The sequence below is a fragment of the Echeneis naucrates genome, chromosome 13 (genome assembly GCF_900963305.1).
Source record: "Echeneis naucrates chromosome 13, fEcheNa1.1, whole genome shotgun sequence".
Lineage (NCBI taxonomy): Eukaryota > Metazoa > Chordata > Actinopteri > Carangiformes > Echeneidae > Echeneis > Echeneis naucrates.
In genome coordinates this window covers 2,221,856-2,233,733 of record NC_042523.1, presented here as the reverse complement: position 1 = coordinate 2,233,733, position 11,878 = coordinate 2,221,856, and the positions used below count along the sequence as shown (strand labels likewise).

Here is an 11,878-nt window from a genome sequence, read left to right as displayed (position 1 = left end):
GTCAGAGTTCTCAGGCTCTAAGTCATCATCCAGATCGAGTAGATCTTTGGCCAGTGCAGCAGCAACCAAAGCGAGGGCCAAAGTGGAGGCAGTTCATGTTCAAGTCTCATACGCCAAAAAAGAAGCTGCAGTGATGAGAGAGAAAGCAGGACTTGAAGAAGTGCTCCAGAAAATGTTAGCTGAAGCAGCACATCGCAAAGCAGACTTAGAGGCCAAACTATGTATATGTGTTATAGAGAGAGAGCAGTGCTACTGCAGCCTCAGCTGAGGCAGCAGAGATTGAATCTGAGCCTTGAGGTTTTAGCCCAGGGAGTTCTAGAATGCACAAGTGAGTATGTTCAGGCCCACTCTTTGGCATCAAACACTCAACAATGTGATTCAATTTTACACCAACCACTTGTTACACCTCACCACACTGAACCGAAAACAGATCATGTTATTCCACCTGCTAAGACAGAAACTTCTCTCCAAGCTGATGAACCTATTGATAACGCACAAAGGAAGAATTATTTGTACCAGCTACCTCCCCCAATGGCCTATGCTGCCAGCTTTCACAACTATTCAACATGAAGCTCTAGTATTGACAGTTTTGGCGAAATACCTAGTTAGGAGAGAGATGGTGGGTTCTGGGCTGTTTTTTGATGAACATCCAGAAAACTACCGAGCCTGGAAATCTTCCTCAGCAATCAGCCAGAGAAGAGCTTAACCTACTTGTTATGGTCTCCTGGGTGACAAACTTTTTCGCTGTGTGTGTGTGTCTCTCTGTGCGTAGTTAACTAGTGATAGTTAACCCTAAGTTAACTTAGTTTTGGTGTGAGCTACATTGATTTACATTAACTGTTATGAGGCACTAGTTCTGAGGTTTCAGTGACTCTGGGCTTTAGGTTTCGTTTACAGTTAATATTCAAACTCCCATCCTTGCACCCCACATAGATAACCTGCCTGTCTAGTTCACAATAGGATTTATGGGTGGCTGCTAAAATGTGTTTTTAAGAAAGTGGGATCTCATTTTGTTTGTTTTATGATTTTGTGCCACCCGCAGCACTTTTCCTTTGTTCTAGGCCTTGCTTAATTTTCTGTGTATTGTAAGATATTCGATATCCCAACGATGGACCAGCTTCATGCTGGTGAGGGACGATCTTGGTTATATGGGTAGGAGGGCTCTGTCTTGGTTTCTGAATTTTCATTTAACCTGCTGAACCATAAATGGCTGTGCTTGCCTGAACACTCTGGCTTTATGTTGCTTCCCTTTTCCCTCGACAACTACAGGGTGTAACACTGCTGATTAAGCGGCTTGGTCGCCGCAATTGGAGGACACTTATTCCTCACCTGAGGAATAAGTGGAACATGCCCTGCTACAGAAACCGGAGAATTTTCCAAGAATCTCCAGCTAAGACGGCCAGCATCTAAGAGAACTCAGAGACTTACTGTTAGTCAGTAGTACTAGTCACTAGTACTGTGAGTCAGCAAAAGCAGGGAGTCAACCTATCACAGATAAACTTGCATATGGTCTGCAAGGATGCTGGGTTGTAAAAGGCTCCAAATATAAAGAAGGACATCGTGTTTCCTTTCCACCATTCAGTTTTTTTGAAGGCCTCATCTGCAAACAAGCAAAGATCAGGAATGACCCAAGTTTTGCCTTCTCCACACCCAGTAGCTTCAGCCATTCAAGAACAGAGAGACCTGGGAAGTACAATAGTCAGAGATCTGTCTCAGTGAAGAAAACTGATGTCATCTTTTCCCTCAGGTTGCCAGGAAAGCACATCTGGAAAGACAACAGATGAACCAGATGATCAGTGCCCAATACACAACAAGCCACATCTGTTTTCAGCGCTGTGCATTTACAAGACATATGTTTAAGGACTGTCAGATTGCAATAAAGCGCAAGGAATGCAGCCGCAACAGACACATTTCTGCACTGCATCCAGGTCTGGCTCCTTGGTGGCTTAAGTGAAGTAAGAGCATGGCAGGGAGCAAGACAATGATTCTTCCTTCTTTAGTCACATCTAAGTGCACAGAGATCTGTGGCAATACTCCTGGTCCCAGATCCTGTTCCAAGGTCTGCCTATTCTATGTATACCCAGCTAACCATCCAGACAAGGCTCAAAAAATGTAATCAGTCACTAGCCAAGTCTGATTTCTTTAAGTTATTTGGAATCAAGGGAATTTCATCTTGCTACACTCTGATGACCTGCCCGGGTGTAATGGAAAAAGGAAGGCTAGCAAATTTGTTGTTGCATCACCACACAGCAACTTCTTTAACCCCATTGATGTGGCTGAAGTCAACAACACAGATAACCTGGGAGACACAGTTTTCCAAAGGACTCCTTACAATGATAAACCAGCACTGTCAGTTGAAGATACAATCTTCCTTCAAATAATGGACTGAGGTTTACATTTATTAAGAGAACCGCTGGGTGGCACCATTGCTTTTCGGAACAGCTCAGCGGTTTCTTCCAGACAACAGAGACCAAGCTCTGAAGCGTCTCACCAACCTGCGGCACATGCCCGGAACCCAGCCCCTTCCTATTTGCCTCCCTGTCTGCCAGGTCAGTCAGTGTGGTTGTCCACCAGAGACATTCCCCTTCTTGCCAAATTCCAGAAACTTTCACCCCGTTACATTGGCTCATTTACTATTCTGGAGATTATTCTGGGATCCATCCCACTTTTCAGGTGGAAGGAGAGGTGGAAGGCTGGGGGGGCGGCCATCTGCCTCGACTGGTTGGGTTGAGAGTGGGAGAGAGAGAGAGCGTGAGCAAGAGAGATGCGGGGGGTTTGTAGTGTAGGGTAAGAATGAGAGCAGGAGAGGGGGATATTCAAACAGGTGTAGGCAGAAACATGATGCTGCAGGAAGTTCATGGATATGAGCTGTAGTATGGAATTAGTGAGTATAAGGGAGCAGCAGGCGTTGCAGGAACATAGGATGGCAATGAGTCACCACCTCCAGGATGAGGAGAAGAGCTGGGAGAGACAGAGACTTCAGGAAAACATGGTTAGTTAATGCAGTATACATGGTTAGAACTGGGAGAAACAGGGATTTTTAAGAAGCATGGTTATTGCTTTTTTCTGCATCATCCTGAGAAAGGATGTTTCTGATTTTCCTAATGTTTCTCAGGTGGAAAACAGCTGCCCGACTAACTTGTTTTATGTGAAGTTTACGTTCTCTGAGGTGCTTAGGGCCGCGTTCAACAACTTTAGTTTTGTCAGAGTTAAGGAGTAAAAAATTTTGGGTTCCAGACTTTTATGTCTTCAGAACATGTCTGCGGTTTGACTATCTGGCTGACTTCATTTGGCTACATTGATAAATACAGCTGAGTGTCGTCTGCATAACAGTGAACGTTGATGCTGTGTGTCCTCATAATGTTGCCTAGAGGAAACAGATAAAGAGTAAAGAGGATTGGTCCAAGTACCGAACCCTGTGGGACTCCATAACTGACTACAGTGCATGAGGAGGAGCTATTGTTAGCATGAACAAACTGATGTCTATCTGATAAATAGGATTTGAACCACCTTAGTGCAGTTCCTTTAAAGCTAATTTCATTTTCCTGTCTCTGTAGTAAAATGTTATTATCTATGGTGTCGAATGCAGCACAGATCTAAAAGGAGAAATAACCAGCACTGTTTCTGTGCTGTGATGGGCTCTAAATCCTCTTGCTCTTCAAGCAACCCATTTTCATCCAGGTGTAATTGTCTTGCTACGGCTTTCTCAAAGATTTTAGAAATGAATGGAAGGTTCTATATGGGTCTATAGTTGCCCAAAACATCTGGATCAAGATTTGCTCCAGCTTTTTAAGCTGGAGTTTGACGGCTGCAGTCTTAAGAGTCTGAGGTACATAACCCAAAGATAAGGTCAGATTAATCAGATCTAGAATGAACGGCTCAATGAAATAAAAAAATCTCTTTAAAGAGACTAGTTGGTACTGGGTCTAATAGACAGGTTGACGGTCTGGATGATGAAACTATAGAAGCTAGCTCTGAGAGATTCAGAGGTGAGAATGATTCCAGATGTACAATAGGAGCTGCAGTTGATTCAGGTTGCTGTATTCAGTAGAAGATTATTGTCTGATGTAGGTAAGAGCTGATGAATTCTTTCTCTGATTGTCCATCAGGAAGTCCATAAAATCGTCACAGCTTAGAGCTAAGGGGATCACTGGCTCAACTGAGCTATAGCTCTCTGTCAGCCTGGCTACAGTGCTGAAGAGAAACCTGGGGTTGTTCTTGTTTTCTTCTGTTAGTGCTGAATAATATGACCTTCTAGCACTGCGGAGAGGTTTTTTATGTTTTTAAGCATTCTTTCCAGGTTTGTTGAGACTCTTCCGACTTACTGGAATACCAACATCTTTCTAATTTCCTTGATGTCTGCTTTAAGGCACGGATTTGGGAATTATACCAGAGAGCCAGCCTTTCTTTTTGAGGGGGGCAATGGCTAGGGTGGTCGAACACTGCCTTAAAGCCAGCCTCAAAGTCACTGTAAATCCATAATCCAACATCTGGGCTGGAGCTTATTCCCTCTACCGAGGCCAAATGCTTGATCCCTCAAAAGTCCCACCACATACCGGATCTTTGCTGCATCGGAGTTAAGAGAAAGTGGCCATTGGTGAGAAATTAGTGCGAACTGTAGCGAAAAAACACTTTCCCAGATCCCCATAAAAAGTTTCAGGGTTGCTTATGTGACTGTCTCTATTCAGGGGAGTGACCTGGGTAGATGTACCCCCATCAGGACATGCTGCGACTTGGATCATCGAAGTGGCCAGATGAGCTATCTGCTGAGACAGTGAAGTTACGTGGGCCAGAGCCCAGCCCCCTGATGGGATAGAGTCATACTGTTTGTACAAAGAACTGGATCCACAATGCCAACCCTTCCAGGAAACAAGGTCTATTTCTCCAACAAACAAAATCTTTGAGAGAAGATGAGAAGGTCGAGTGCCGATGCTCAGGGAAGAAACCCAGGGAGACACAGAGGAATCTAGCCTAGGCGGGGAGCCGGTCAGTGATGTGTCCATGAGGAAAGAACTGACAAGGTGGTGAGTAGTGGCAATCTAGAAGATGAGCAGCAGGTGGTGGTGAAACACAGGTGAGGTGACTATCCATGGAGCCTGCCTTGGCCAGCTGAGAAAACAAAAACAAAACGAGGAGACTGGCACAGACCCAACAGTTTGTTCACACATGAAGAGTAGAGTAGGAGTGAGAATGCACAGCACAAGTTTGTTTCACCAGTAAATCGAGAGAAGAAGAAGAATAACTTTGTTTGTTTGAAGTTTGAGCTTAAAAGCATTGTTAGTGGTTGGTTTTCTACATATTGTTTGAGTTGTTCCGAGAGAGATGCCAGCGACGACAACTCTTAGTGCCGAGGAGGCATGAGATCTGTTGCAGGAGGACGCTGGGAGCCTCATTTGGGTGGCTGATTCAAGTTCGGATGACGAGGATCTAATTCATCTGGAATACACAGAGGACAGTGACTTGGACTATTGTCATCCTTCATTGTAAAGGTATTGTTTTGTTTTAGAATTGTTGTAGCTATTGGTTTATTTGTGTGTGTGTGGCTTCCTCAGCATTGTGTCAGGTATATCATTATTGTGTTTACATGTATTATAATTTCAGAATCAGAAAACTGAATGTATATGTGTGATTTTCTTCCACATTTGGGTTTACCGATACAAGGATTATGAGCCAACTGTCTCCACAGTCCCAGGTTTCCAAAAGCCTGTCCCCCCAATGGTAGCACCTCAAACATCCAGTCGGAAGAGAGGCCAATCCACTCAGGGAACTGCGGCTTCAGCTACCAAGCGTGGCAAATGTGACTCTGCAAGGAGTGTGGAGGAGGACAAATGTTGTTAGTTGTAGTTTTTCCTTGAAAGATCGTTTTTTGTTTCAGTGGTTCCTCCCAGTAAGTGATTCTTTGTTATTGCAGTAGTTAGATATTTACCTCTGTAAGACTGATTTTCCTTTGGTATTTTATCATTAAAAGACCTCTTTATGTTGAACTGAGTCGTGCATTTTGGTTCAGTCGTAGTTCCATCATGACAGTACAAACTGGCCAGCATGAACTCCACTCCACTCCATACAGCCATTCGCTCCCAAGGCAGCAGGAGGATCAAATGTCCTCTGCATTGTGGAATGAAGGAGCTGGCAAACCCTAACTCTAACTCAGGAGCTGATGAGAGTCTCATGGACTGGAATTTGAAAAACTGAACTACTATCCCAGCCATTAGAGGCCAGTGCTCTTGATGGGAGCCTGAAATTCAAAGTGACTTACAAGACTGAACCTCTGATGGTAATTATGGGGAAAAAAGATGGGTTTTGTGGTGGGAAAAAGTTGACAAAGATCTTGGAGAAAGAGTCTACACACATCAGCCATCTTTTCTTGTGTTTCATAGCATTCAGTGAATGTGCATGTCAGTGAGAGTGTCGAGGCCTAAAAACATATAGTTTTTATAATGTTCTTGGAAAGGGTGTTAGTAGATAAAATATATGGTGTTAGCATCATCTTTGTCAGACTTGTTCAAACAATCTGTCTTTCGTCACTATCTTGGAGTCTCTTTGTTTATGGTAACGTCTCTGTCTGACAATGCAATCGCAGAATTACGCAGGCAGCTTATGTTTACAGGAACATACGATAAAGGTCACAGTAACCTGGGTTAACTATGTTATGCCCCAGTCTAGGGGTGCCTAGACCACAACATGATAAGGTCCCATCTTCCCCAAGCCCCAAGTAGACACCGATGAAACAACTGTTGTAGCAATGGATGGGATTTATTTACAAAGTGCACTAGGCACAATACATACACAAAGATAAACTAAAGGTGAGCGCTAGGCTTCAGGGTGAACCAAGGCCAAAACAACAAATAAAGGATTCATAACTATAAAACAAAAGGCTTCCCTATCCAAAACTACTCAAACAAAAGACAGAGGATTTACCTCTGTAGCAGTCCTCCCCTACTGCTCACAAGTTCATAGTTCTACACCAAGCAATCTAGTGTGTCTGGTTGGGAGAGGGGGAAGATGAGCGAATGCCAGCTGCCTCTTTACGTCCGCTACCTTTCCTCCTCTTATCTCAGGTGGTTCTCATCATCAGCCTATCACAGGCCAGGCTGGAACTCATCTGCCAATTGGCTCACTACTATGGCACACCCCTATTTACATATTAAATTTAACACAGACACACAGCAGGTTCAACCTGGTTTGAATCCGAAAGTGGGATGAATGGAAAACAGGCTTTAACACACCTAGTGGCTGTTATGAATACTTGCTTATGCTATTTGGGTTGACTCCGGCTGTCATCCAACCCATGATCAATGATGAACTTCCTGAACCACTTTGTCTATGTTTACTTGGATGACATCTTGATCTTTTCCCCAGACTTAAGCCTGGGACACACTGCTTGCGTGTACCTGAGCAGTGCGTGTGTGTTGCGTGAAAACACGCTTTTGGGTGGCACACAGGCTGCAGCTGTTCATGAGTTTACCCTGTTTCTACGTTGTGCTTTCCTCTGATAATGGTCACCATAAATAGAATATGCTATGTAATAAAATTAAATTCGATTAAGTGTGTGCAAATATAAAAATAAATAATAAATAAATAAGTATTTTCCATGGGAGGTTCTACAGGTTTTCATAGGTTGTGCCTAGAACAATCGAATCTATGTTAAAAGAGGAGTACCTTTATTTACATAGACACCAACCCCAATTAAATTGCCCAGGCAGATGCTGCAGCTTCATTCTCTGCTGAATCTGAAGTGCTGTGCGTCGTCTCCCCAGTGTCTTTTTAATTTCATGATTTTTTTCTCCTTACAAATTGGTAAATACTCTCTTTGTTATTTGTTTTATTGCAAAATAGTAGGAAGAAGTGCATGTAAAATATAGACTATAGGACAGGTTTATAGAGCTCATACATGTATTGTTTTTTAGATGTAACTTAACGTGAACTATTTTCTATTCCCCAAGCTGTGAATCCGTATTTACTAATATAAAAGTTGATATAATATTGTTGTGATTTTGTTGTTTATTTAGTGCCAGTAGATACAAGGAAAGCCATTTTTCGCTACAAAGGCTCCGGAGGAGAAACAGACAAAGAATGTGGGTTCAACCAATAAACCAGAGGAGGAGGGAGCTTGGAGCATTTCTTGTGGCTGAACTACGCCTTGATAGTGAAAAACACCTTCTGTACTTCCGAATGGGCGCAGATAACCTTCTGTCCTTAATTGGAGCCAAACTGACCTTTTATTCTGAAACACACTGGAAGTTATATGACTGCGACATCGATATACATTATGGATTACTGATGGTATGAACAGGTACATTTTCAATGTGTTTTCTCCATGAATTGGGATTAAAGGAACTGCACTAAAATGGTTCAGATCCTATTTATCAGATAGACATCAGTTTGTCCATGTTAACAATAGCTCCTCCTCACGGACTATAGCCAACTACGGAGTTCTACAGGGCTTGGTTCTTGGACCAACCCTCTTCACGTTATATCTGCTTCCTTTAGGCAACATTATCAGGAAGCACAGCATCAGTTTTCGTTGTTATGCAGGCAGTGTGTCCCAGGCAAGTCACTGAGTTCTGCATAACAGTTATATAGGGCTTTTGAGCACATTCGTTTTTCCAGATAATTTGAACTGCATCCCTACATGGAGGGTCAAGAAGTTTTTAAAACTAATTGTAGCTGATCAGCAACTTTATTAAAATAATAAATTAATCAGAAATACAGGAAAGGTTAACTGAAGCCAGATGCCAGAGACATATGTCCAAGAGCTGTACCAACTAATCAATCTATTTTTCTATAAACAGGGAAATGTTAACAATGTTTATTGTTAATTAAATGTGTCACAGCTCTGTGTGTGTGTATGTGTGTACATGTGCTCCTCATGTGTCTGTTTGTGTGCTTGCTTTGAATCATTTAGACAAACCTGGCACCTCCTGTGTTTTCTTCCTGTGATTTGTACCATTGTAGAAATTGGGTTTCCTCACTAGGGTGTAGGATATAAAAAATCATCACATGTAATGATGCCCATGGAGTCCTTCAGCCATGTTAAGCACAACCCTCATGCCCTGTTTTTTTTTTTTTCAGTTGCTACTTCAGAGGATTTTCCTGTGTAACCTTGGCTGAACTGTGCATCACATGCCGCCCAAATGTTGATGCTGTATTCGACAGCTTTGCTCAGCACATATTGTCACAATGGACACTACCCACATGACGCAATCAAGTATTTATCGAAAGTCCCGACAGAAGTATCTAAATTCTCGTGGGAATTACCAGCTATTAAGTATCAACTCTGCAGGTGGGAAAATGTGAGGTCACACACCAAGACAGAAAGGTTTTATACAGCTTAAAGAGCTTGGTGTCCAATTGACCCCAGTGGAATGCCAATATGTGCAAAATGTGTACATTTATTCATTCATACATCTTTAACCGCTTATCCATTTCCGTGTTGCGGGGGTTGCTGGAGCCAATCCAGGCTCACATTGGGCGAGAGCGGGGTACACCCTGGACAGGTCGCCAGTCCATCACAGAGCGAAAATGTGTACAGCAAATTGAAAAAATATCATCATGTTAATTTATGCTTCATCAGCTGTCCCCCTCAAATTAGGAAAAGTCATGAAATATATAACCAAAAAAATTTAATCTATTATTTTTTTAACTGAATGGGGTCAAACTGACCCCAAGGTCAATAGGGGGGTTAAAAGGAACAAAGGGCCCTTTAAGGGGTCTCCAGGCCAGAGTGCCTGGACAATAGACAGTCAGGAGGACATGCTCATATGAGGAGGAGGGGTGGGCCTTCAACAGGTCTGTGTCCAGCAGCCAGTTGTGTCATAGTCTTTTCCGGACAATCATTCAGTCCAGGGTGTGGTGTGTGTGTGTGTGTGTGTGGCTGGGGGCTGACATGGGAGGTGGTGTTTGAAAGAAGAGGAAAAGATGACCATTTCCTGCTGCCAATAGAAAATAAAACAAACAGGAAACACCAGGCAGTGCTTCCAGAGAGCTCAACAAGGAATGAGTGGAGATGGGTAGAAACCACTAGAACAGGAGACCACAGCAGAACCTGGCCAGAAAGAGCAGGCGATCTAACAAGGAGAGACCTGAGAAGAGACTAATCCTGTTCAGGAACATCAGGCCCGAGTCCACCACTGTAGGCCTACAGGGGACTCTGAAAATTCTTGAGGAGTTTAAACAAGCTGACCAGCTGCTGCCCTGGACTTACTGACACACATATACACACGTAAAGACACTGTAGGGACATAGAGATGTCACAGTGGTGAGGAATCATCGTAGATTTTATGTATTTATTTATTTTATCTGCAAAAAAGAAGAAAAAGGTAAGAGCTATGCTTTGGCCTACTTTTTAGCCTGTGTGCGTGTTTGTTTCTGTCCATCAAGAACAAAGTTATGCTTTTGAGACATTCAGACATTGTCTCTATCCAGAGCATGGACACCAACAGGCAATCAAAGTGCAGCAGCTGTTTCTTCCTCTTTCATTTTGTGTTGCAAAACAGCAGTACACACCTGAGCCGTGATGTCTCTTTAGTCAAGATTTTTGCTTTAGTCACAAAAATTATACCAAAATATATTTGAATAAATTTTCAGAATTTCCATTTTTATCATTCTAAACATTTTTGAGTGTATGTTTTCTCTTCTCTCCCTCCCTGTGTACAGTTACCACAGTTACAGTAGTCTCAACCTCTGTTGCCCACAGTTACCATAGTTAAATTCTTTTGCTGGTACATTGACATTCTCTCTCTCTCTCCTTCTCTGCTGGAGATAGGCTTTCCCATTGTATCCAGTCTTTGTGATAGGTTTGGCTAAACAGACCAGTGTCTGTAATGGACAGAGATGAAAATTAAATTTGCTGTTCCTTTTAAACAGTAGAATAACGTCCAGTTCATTAAAATATCTCTCTTGACCACTGACTCTATTTCCTCAGCTGGGTGTGCTGATTGACATCTTCCTCTGAAGTGTTTGTGTGTGTGTGTCTGTGTGTTGATGACAGACTAATTCAGAGGTGAGTCCAGGTCATTGCTACTACCTGCTCACTCAGTATGAGTCATGTTGAAACTTTGATGTTATGTCCTACTGCTTGGTGGGAAATGATGCCAAGGTGACCCCAGTGCATGCTGGGTGGTAGTAATCATGTTGTTAGTGATGAACTCAGCCTCCACTTCCTGTTTTGGGACCACACATCCAATCTGAGCTGAGGCCAAAGAGAGAGAACAAAAAAACTGTTCCAATAGTCAAAGGCTGATCCAGCACCAGTGTTTCTACTGGTCTATCCCAAGCATCAGAGTAATTCTTCTTCTTCTACATTCCTGCCGCAGAAGCCAGGTCACAGGTCAGACAGAACCAATCAGCTCCAGCTTACTACAGTTACAATGTCTCCAATCTCTGTTGTATACGAGTGCCATAGTTCCAGCCATCTCATCTCCATTTTCCACAGTGTGTCGATATATAAGCTCCTCCTGTGGTTTATTTAACTTGTCATATTGTCTGATCTAATTTTCCTCTAATGTGTTTCTGTGTGCGTTTGTGTGTATGTGTGTGTGTGTGTGTGTGCGTGTATGCGACTAAATGTCAGAAGAAAAGGAAACTTGATGAAAGGTGTCTTGAGAATCTGAGTCATTTTTATCACCATTTTTGTCATTGTTGACACAGTGCTTCACTGATGGTAATCAGTTCAATTCCCAGTGAGCAAGATACTGGACCCCAAAGTACCCCTGGTGGCTGCTGCCTCAGTATCTGAATGTGTGTGTAGTGAGCATTGTGTGAGGAGAAATATCTTTAAATGTAGTACTGTAAAGCACTTTCAGTTGTTGAGACTGGAACAACACCATAGGAGTGAAACACCATTCAGACTGGTGGTGGTTCTGTGTGTGGTCTGTTG

General features: G+C 42.9%; 1 protein-coding gene across 1 annotated transcript in view; it reads left to right on the top strand.

Moving 5' to 3' along the window:
• The first annotated feature begins 9,986 nt into the window (after positions 1-9,986).
• Positions 9,987-11,878, top strand: part of LOC115052729 (exocyst complex component 3-like) — a 44,386-nt gene continuing 42,494 nt past the window's right edge. The window contains exon 1 of the mRNA XM_029517018.1: positions 9,987-10,319. The gene's annotated coding sequence lies outside the window, so the exon portion shown is untranslated. The remainder of the gene's footprint in view (positions 10,320-11,878) is intronic.